Genomic DNA, 8,397 nt, shown 5'->3' with positions numbered 1-8,397 from the left:
GACAGCTCAGAGCCCGGAGCCTGCTTCAGGTTCTATGTCTCCCTCTCTCTCTGCCCCTCCCCCACTTTCACTCTGTCTCTCTCTCTGTCTCTCAGAAATAAATAAACATTAAGGAAATTAAAGAAAACCGGTGAAATCACCAACAAAAAGTACACAAAAATGCAAGAAACATGGCAGTGAATTGACTGCAAGAACAGTGTGTGTCTGCAGTCTGAGAGCCAAGAGGAGAAGTCAGAGTGTCACCTTGCTCAGCCCCAGCTGGGAACGTGGGCTTTGGACAATCCACATTTTTTACCACTCTGCCCATGTCTGCAAATGACCACTAAAGCACCACAAGTATTGCTTTGGGGCTTACAAATAAATGTTGGCAAGCAGGCTGATTTGCAAACGCAGAATCCACCGCTAACGAGGATTGATTCTATCATTATCACCATTTTACAAAGCAAGAAACTGACGCTCATCAGGGTGAAACACCTGGCACCCGGCCAGCAAGGGGCTGAGCCAGGATTGAAACCCCATATGTCAGGCTTCCACACCCAGGATTTTAGCACCATTGTACACTGTTCTCCAGGCCAGGCTTCTCATTTTATAGATGAGCCCTGAGGCCCAAAGCTGAATCACCTTTGGCCACCTAGGTGTGGGGGAAGCTGGGGGCTGAAGCCCGGCCCTGGATTCATGGACTGTCCCTTTTTCTCACAACAGCACCCCTCCTTTTATGAACTGCCTGACCCATCTGAGTTGTGCCTTCTCACCTCCCATAAACTCTCTCTCCTACTCCACCCAGGGGCCCTGGGAACTGGGTGGGGACCTGGGGTGGCCACCTGGAAGGTTTGAGGAGGCTGCGGCGTTACCAGCAGAGCTGAGGCATCAGGATGTGTGCGTGCAGATTGGACCACTAGGGGGCGCCCATCCCCGCACCGCGCATTTCCCGGCGCGGAGTGCTCGAGGAGCGCCTCTGCGGCGCGAATGGTCCAGGAAAAAGGGAAAGGAACAATGGGCTGATTGATGCAAATGCACCATGAAAGACAAATTGTTCAGATGAGGCGCATTCCGGGCTCCAGCCAAATGCCCAGGGTGCGTGGAATTTCAAGGCGAAGCTGAGTAGATTTGGGACCTTGTGCCTCCCTTCCTGGAATGCTGCAGACTTGGCCCAGGCTCCCAGGGGCGGGGGAAGGGCGGGGGGGGGGGGGGGGACGATGCAATGGAAAAATGGATGGAAAAGGTGGAGAACTGGCTAACAGGAGCCTGAATCCATTTAGCCTAGAGTAAACGCTTCAAACCTCACTTCCCAGCCCTACTCCCCTGTGCTGGCCGGAATCCAGGAGCTTCCTCTTACTCCCTTGGTGGCCCCAGATAAAGCTTCCACCTCTTTGAACTTCTGTTTTCTCATCTGTAAAATGGGAGAAATCATCCCTTCCATTTACACACCAAAGGGTTGTTGTGTGGATCAAATGAGAAAGGTCTGGAAACCTGGCATCTCTGTTCCACCCCCTCAAGCTCCACCAGAGGCTGCCCTGGGCTGCCAATAAGGAAACCCGGAACTTTCTACCCCATCCTGGCTCCCTGGAGACCTCCAGGTGACCCCAGCCCTGGTGCTGGCCCTTACTGTGAGCTCCCAGCCTCCTCCTACCCCAGGATCTAAACTTCCGACCACCGCCCAGGGCCAAGGAGGGTGGAGCAGGATCTGGAACGGAGGCCTGCACAAGGGCTCCTTGTCCGGCTGGGCAGGCTGGCACCCGCCTGTCCTGTCCCGAGGAGGTGGCTCTCTGGGACTATTGTCTTTCTGTTGAGACTTGGGGGAGGGGCCAATTAGAGCCCATCAGGGCCAGGCCAGAGTGCCCAGGCTCACACCCCAGCCCACTTCTGGACTGCTGTGACTCTAGGTTTTATTTTATTTTATTTTTTAGGGGGAGAGAGAGAGAGAGAGCACGCGCACACACGAGTGGGGGAGAGGGGCAGAGGCAGAGATAGAATCTTAAGCAGGCTCTATGCTCAGCTCAGAGCCCTATGCAGGGCTCAATCCCACAACCCTAGGATCATGACCTGAGCGAGCCCAAATCAAGAGTTGCTCAACCGACTGCGCCACCCAGGGGCCCCATGACTCTAGGTTTTAATACCTCTTCCCCCCCACCGCCCCCGCCCCCCCCCCTCCCCGCCCAGCCCACAGTGGCCTACACATCTGCCAGGATTTGTTCTTCAGCCTTCTGGGTGGGCAAGCGTATTGTTAATCATGATGACTCTGCCCCAGGCCACTTTCTCCTCCTGAAAAACCTCAATTCCCACCCTTTATCTTCACAGCCTCCATTCCATCCCCGTTCCTTTGCTATCTTTATTAGATGAGTTATTCATAATTCACACGATGCACCCAGCAGAGTACTGGCCCACATTTAGCATTGAATAAAATACTACTATTTGCCCAGCTACCCCCCTAGGTCACCCAGGGAAGGAATTTTAAAACTACCGGACATTTATCCTGGGCCTTGGATTCCAATTTTTATCTGCTGTCTCTCCTGTCGGCCCTGCTTTTTCTCTGACACCTACAGCATCTCCTTGCTCTGCCCTGGCCAATTCTCAGCCCCGCAGACGTGGGTTCTGATCCCGGCCCCAACATCACACAATCACTGTGCGATTTGGAACGAATTACTAAATTTGTCTCTGAATTCTCAATGTCTTTATCCACAAGTGAGAAGGATCATCTCTGCTCTGGGCAGTAGGAAAGATCAAATAAGGCAGTAGTTATGAAAGTCCCATGAAACTTTCTTACCAGGACACATAGCAGAGAGATTATTACCATCATCAACTTGCTAATGGATGGCCTCCCCACCCTCCTGCAGATAAGTGTGTCCGCTTCCAACTTCTCGAAGACTCTAATAATAATAATCCCTGAGGTGTGTAATTTCCTAACTTTATGAAGCATTTTCACACCCTTCGTGCCATAATGACTTTCCCAAATGAATCCCATGTCAGGAAAGGTAGGGAAGGAGAATAATTTTGGACAGCTGGAAACGTTCAGCATTATTCAGGCCATTTATAAGAATTTATTATCAGCCAAAGATAAACAAAGTCCCTACTCCCTAGACACATACAGTCTGGTGAGGAGAAAGCTAAGTAAACAGATTCCAGCAATCACCCTGGGGCCAGTATGGGTATTTCCAGCTGGTCCCGGGTTCATCCCAGAGCCTGGTATAGTTTGGTTCTGAACAAAGGGCTTTTGGATGCTAGTGATGACCAAAGAGGAGGCTCATGTGCCCCCAGGCAACACCCCTCCTGCTGTGGTCAGCACCAGCCACCCCAGGGGGTAACCAGACCCTGCCCCTTCCTGGCTTCTGGCAAGATGGGCGGTTGTAAGTCCCGCAATAAACAATACTGGGGCCATTTGCCAGCATTACACACATGAGCAGCTCAGGCTCAGGGAGTGGTCAGCGGGCCTGGAAAGGGTTAAGTCCACAGGATGTGCCTGGGACCCAGCTGTTTCCCGTGGGTGGGCGGGGGGATTTACAGCCTCCCCCGCTATGAGGCTACCAAGCCCCTGCTGGGGAAAGATGTGCTCTCAGGAGAGAAAAGGAAGAGTCGCTGCTCTGTAGCCAGACTCCCCTGTCATGCAGCCAGGGCCTCCCACGCAGGCGCCAGCAGGGGGGGTGGGGGGCGGCCAGGAAAGAGGAACCAGGGGATCCAGGAGAAGGCAGGACTGGACCCTAGATACCAGGACGGGCAAACATAGAGTTGGCCCAGTCTGTCCTGGGCCTTCCCTCATTCGGGGATAGGAGTTAGTGGCAGAGAAGTTCATCTGAGAGTTCAGACCCCAGCCTTCAATTTCTAGACAAGAATATGATGCTGTGCTGCTCTCCGCCTCAGTGTCTCTCCCAGGCACACCCTCCAGGGTAGGCTCAGTAATGCCCCCCACCCCCAAATGTGCACATTCTAATCCCCGGAACCTGTGAATGTTGTCTTATATGGCAAAGACATTGTAAATGGGAATACGTGAAGGATCTTAATGTGGGGAGATTATCCAGGACCATGTGGGCAGGCTATAAATGTTATCACACGGGTCTTTGTAAGAGGGAGGCACATAGAGATTACAGACCGAAGAGGAGGAGGCAATGTGACCACAGAGGCGGGGATTGGAGGGATGCCACCGCAAGCCAAGGAACACGGGGAGCCACCAGAAACTGCAAGAGCCCAGGAAGCAGTTCTGACCCAGAGCCTCCAGAGGGAGCGCGCCCCTGCCAATACCTTGGTTTCAGCCCGGTATCAGCCCAATACTGACTTTGGACTTTCTGCCTCCACGACTATGGAAGAATACATTTCTGTGGTTGTAAGCCACCAAGTTTGTGGCAAATTATTATAGCAGGAAAGTACTGGTTGTTCTCTCCCGGCTACAAAAGTAGCCCTTTTGTATGTTGTGTTGGGGAATTTCTTTCTCTAGGAGTTCATTTTGCCTGTCGTTGGGATAGCACTTTTAATTGACCAAGGACATCGTTCCGGCCTGGAAATATCCCCGAATGTTCTGAGGTAGGAAGGTAGGATGTCCTGTGCTAAGCAGGCCAGCTAGAGATGGTGCATTGCCCAAGTAGATCCCCTCGCTTCTCACTCCCTGCTCTCAGCGCTCTGGTGACTCATGTGGTCTCCAAAACCACCGGACTGAACCGTAAGCATCTTCTCTGTGTTCACCCGGCCCCCTCCTACAGCCCTCCTACAGCACTCTGGTGTCTTCTACTGGTCAGGAATCTTGGGGTGACCTGACCCCCTTTCTGAAAAAGCAAACTCAAATCTGCAGAGGGGTGGGGAGGTAAGGAGGCATAGAGATTCTAGAATCTCAATCACTCAGCAAGCATTTACTGAACTCTTACTGTGGGCCAGGCAGAGGGCCAGGCCCCAGAGATAAAAGGTAAAGAGAATGTGGTCCCTACCTAGAGAGGGAGACCAGTAAACCAATGGTACACCAGTAAAAGTGTATGCAGGGTTCTCATGAATGTGAGCAGAGGAGGGGCACCTGGCCCTGATGGGGGTATGAAGAGAATCATGGGAAATCTTCCCGAAGAAGACCTCTGTATTATTTATCTATTGCTATGCAACAAATCAGCATAAAGTGGCATATAACAACACCCATTTATCATCTCATAGTTTCTACAGTTCAGGAATCCGGAAATGCCTGGCTGGGTCCCCTGCTTCATTGCCCCTCACAAGGCAGAAAGCAGGATGTCAGCCAGGAGCAGAGTCCCATTGGAAGGCTCGGCTGGAGAAGGACCTCCTTCCAAACTCAGTGGGTGTTGGTGAGATCTTTTGATCTCAGTGTCTTTTGAGCAGCTGGCCAGAGGCCACCCCCAGTTCCTAGCACGCGGGCCTTTCCAACATGGCAGTTTGCTCCAGCAAATGAGCAAGGGAGAGGGTCAGAACGAACAAGATGGAAGGCACAATCCTATGTAGCCTAATCACAGAAGGGACACCCTATCTTATTCTATTCTCTAGGAGCAAGTCACTAAGCCAGTCTGCTCTCAAGGGGAGGGATGTATAGAAGTTTATCCGGAGGCAGAGACCACTGGGGGCCTTTTCAGGGTCTGCCTGCCACCAGGACTCCCAAACTGGGTCCCAAAGGTACATCAGGGACCAGCTCGGCCAAGTCCAGAACGAAGGCTCAAGAACACAGCGCTCTCTTGGAGAGACAGGGCCTAAGGGAATCAACAATCCACTCCCTGCGAATAGCCTGAGTGCTTACGTCTCACTACATGCTCACTTACGTTGTCTTCTTGACCTTATTCATCGGCAGATTATTCCCAGCGGAGGGAGGATTATTGTTTCCACTCTACATTTATGAAAACCGAGACCCAGGCAGTAAGAGCGTGGCCAGAGGCCAATTGCCCCTGTGGGCTCCCTGTTCCAGGGACTCTTCTGATAAGGGTGGGATCGGGAAAAGTAAAATCACAAGCCAAGCTAGAGTCTGAGGAAGACACAGGAAATGGAGAAATGAGATTACCCTTGCTGCCAGATGGCACTCCCCAGGACTGTGGCATCTGAGACTACGTGGATGTATATGAGCTTGCAGGGTGTGTGTGTGTGTGTGTGTGTGTGTGTGTGTAACACCATTCAGCAGGTTCTGCTCAGTAAACCTCCCCCAGGCTCCCGGGCCCCAAACTGCAGGGGCAGGGACAGAGCCCTGAGTTTGCTGCATCCTGAGCTCTTGATAACTGTCAGAGGTCATTGAGCATCATTCCCTCGACCCGGCAACTTCAGAATCACTATGGGTGGGGTCAGGGAGCTTCGTGAAAATACTGATTCCTGGGCTCCAGCTCTAGAGATTTGGATTCAGTGGGTTGCAGGTAGGGCCAGGATTCTGACCATCTGCTGGATTTAGAACCTACTGATTTACTTCTATTCCTTTGTTTTACAAGTGAAGAAAACAAGGCTTGCCCAAGGTCACAGGGCTGGGTAATGGCCCAGTCTGAACAAGGATCCAGAAGGGCTGTCTTCTGCGCCCAGGCTACCAACATTCTTACTGAGAGCCACTTAGGGGTCCCCTCAGTGGATTCTGCCCAATGTCTTCCAGGCTCTATTTATTTGAAGTATTCTAGGAGCTTGCCCTGAAAGCCAGTAAGCCCCCAATGCAGTACAAACAGATACACACATGCACACATACAGAACCACTTACACACAACTTCACATTTGCTCTTTCCACAGCCTTTACTGAGCACCTACTATATGCCAGCCACTGGCACCTATTATATGCCAGCCACTGGCCTGAGGAGGCAACATCGGAAGCACCAATGGTAAGCACAATGAGGAAACACAGGGCCCTGCCGTCGTGTGCCTTCCAGCCCAGGACGGTGAATCAGGGGGCTGTGTCAAGTCAGTTCTAGCAGCTAGGTTGTGCCCAGGCTCAAAAGCAACTGAGCAGAGGAACAAGTGATTGGGTGCTGAGGTGAGGTATACCTCTCACCAGACTGTGCAGGTGCACCTTGTGGCTGGATCTGGAAATTCAGGAGACACTGGGCAAAGCGAGGTAGACCCAGGTCCCCCTGCCTGCTCCCAGGCATCCCTGGTCTTATCGCTGCCTTTTACATTGAAGGTATCTCAGCCCAGCAGTAGGTGCTGGCAGTATGGGTGCTGACAGAGAAAAGGACTTGTAGGCTAGCTGAGAGGAGTCCCCCCGCTCCCCGGTACCCAGTAGAGATGCAGGAGAAAGAGCTGAGAGACTGTCTCCTCCCTAAACTCTTAAGTGGCCCAGATGCATGCATGCCACGGGCTGCAGCAGAACTGGGTAGGAACATCAGTCCAATTCCAGACTGGGTGTTTGCTCAGGAACCGTGGCTCAACCATGCAGAGGAAGCTTTATTTCCCTGGGCCTTACATTTACCATCTTATCTATCAGGAAATATTCCAAGCTCTTCCTGTAGTGATAATACAATATCACACCTGCCAGTTCCTTGAGAGCCAGAGCCCTGAAGAGAAACACAGAGGGGAGTGGTGAACATTCCAGGAGGTGAAGATGGGGGCGGGGCGGGGGGGGGGGTGCTTCCAAAGACCTTGCCAGGGGCGAGTTCTCTTTTGTCCTGCTAGAGAAATAGACCATTCTGGGCTGGATCCGTGGGGTGGGCCACCCAGACTGTGAGAAAGGGCCATTGGGTGTACGTGTTTTGGAAGTGGGGTAAGCACAGAGTCTAACGCCTCCTTTTGCATAAATAGCCAAACACTCCAAACTGCAGCCCTGACCACCCCAGTCAAGTATAATTAATTATTAGATGCTGTCAGCTCTTTAGAGGTGCTCTCCCAGCGAGGTTTCTGTCCACTGTCTTGGTAAGCACGGAGGCTCAACTCCCTCGCAACGGGGAGCCAGCCAAGGGCTCCCCAGGGCTGGCCTGGGCCAGACGCGCACGCACTCTCCTTCTGGCTTGGTCAGCGACACGCTCTGTTAACTCAGACAAGTTGTGCCACTTGCCCTCTCTTCCCTGGCAGGGGAAGGGGCATTCATGTGTGTGAAGGGCTCTGAGCCACTGGAGTGGAGCCCGGTTAATGAAAGTGCAGCACCCTCCGATGACAAAGGAATCTTGATGGAACATCGCCTGCTCTCTCCTTCCTCACTTCTTTTTGTTTTCTTTTAACGTTTTGTTTTTTTATTATTATTACTTCTTTATTTTGAGAGAGAGAGAGCATTCCAGAGCTGGGGGAGAGCAGGGAGAGGGGGAGGGGGAGAGAGAATCCCAGGCAGGCTCTGCACCATCAGTGAGAGCCCGACGCGGGGCTCGAACTCACAAACCGGGAGATCATGACCTGAACTGAAATCAAGAGTCGGAGGCTTAACCAACCGAGCCAGCCCCTCAACCGATGAGAGGTGCCCCTCTCCATCCTCCCTTCCAACTGGAAGTCCCAACACCGGGAGGCACCAGGACGTCACGAGAACTT

Source organism: Panthera pardus, unplaced genomic scaffold (genome assembly GCF_024362965.1).
Source record: "Panthera pardus isolate Hobbes unplaced genomic scaffold, ASM2436296v1 HiC_scaffold_21, whole genome shotgun sequence".
Classification (NCBI taxonomy): domain Eukaryota; kingdom Metazoa; phylum Chordata; class Mammalia; order Carnivora; family Felidae; genus Panthera; species Panthera pardus.
Note: the sequence above shows the minus strand (reverse complement) of the source record.